The following is an 856-nucleotide window of genomic DNA, read 5'->3' as shown; positions in this document are numbered from 1 at the left end:
GAAAATACACGAGCAATAAATTAAATAGTCAAAAGTATTATCGACTGGTTCTCAGTAAATGGTTTATCACTTAACGTAGAAAAAAACACATCGCATTCAGTTTTGTACGAGGCAAAATGTAAGATCAACAACGGGAATACATCACGGGAAAGGAAAAAATTACTGTTCAAAGTTTCTAGGTGTGCGTATTGATGAGAACTACAATTGGAAATCATGTGTTATAGGTGTGACACTTGAGCCTAGGAACGTTTGCTCTAGAATAATTGCTAATTTCGGTGATGTACGTATTAAAAGTATAGCTTCGGCCAACGGCCTTGCCGCAGTGGATCCACCGGTTCCCGTGAGATCACCGAAGTTAAGCGCTGTTGGGCGTGGCCGGCACTTGGATGGGTGACCATCCGGCCACCATGCGCTGTTGCCATTTTTCGGGGTGCGTTCAGCCTCCTGATGCCGATTGAGGAGCTACTCGATCGAATAATAGCGGCTTCGGTCAAGAATACCATCATAACGACTGGGAGAGCGGTGTGCTGACCCCAGACCCCTCCTATCTGCATTCTCCTCTGAGGATGACACGGCTGTCAGATGGTCCCGGTAGGCCACTCGTGGCCTGACGACGGAATACTTCCATTCATTGATCTCAAACGGACTAATTTACGGTGGCAAATCCACACATAGATAGATCACATTTACTGCTTAGAAACTTGCTGTAAGAATAATATCTTGTGTCCAGTCTCGAACTTCAAGTAGACAACTATTTAAAAAATAGGCATCATAGTAACAGCCTTAAAATACATTTACTTCCGTACGAAGTTCGTTCTGAACAATTAGGCAAAACTTGTTAATGATAGTTGCATTC

General features: G+C 43.6%; 1 pseudogene; it reads left to right on the top strand.

Annotated features, from left to right (window-relative positions):
- The first annotated feature begins 304 nt into the window (after nucleotides 1–304).
- On the top strand, nucleotides 305–421 carry LOC126337442 (5S ribosomal RNA; annotated as a pseudogene).
- Nucleotides 422–856: the final 435 nt, after the last annotated feature.

This window comes from Schistocerca gregaria, chromosome 2 (assembly GCF_023897955.1).
Source record: "Schistocerca gregaria isolate iqSchGreg1 chromosome 2, iqSchGreg1.2, whole genome shotgun sequence".
Lineage (NCBI taxonomy): Eukaryota > Metazoa > Arthropoda > Insecta > Orthoptera > Acrididae > Schistocerca > Schistocerca gregaria.
Note: the sequence above shows the minus strand (reverse complement) of the source record. Positions and strands in the feature narration are given on the sequence as shown.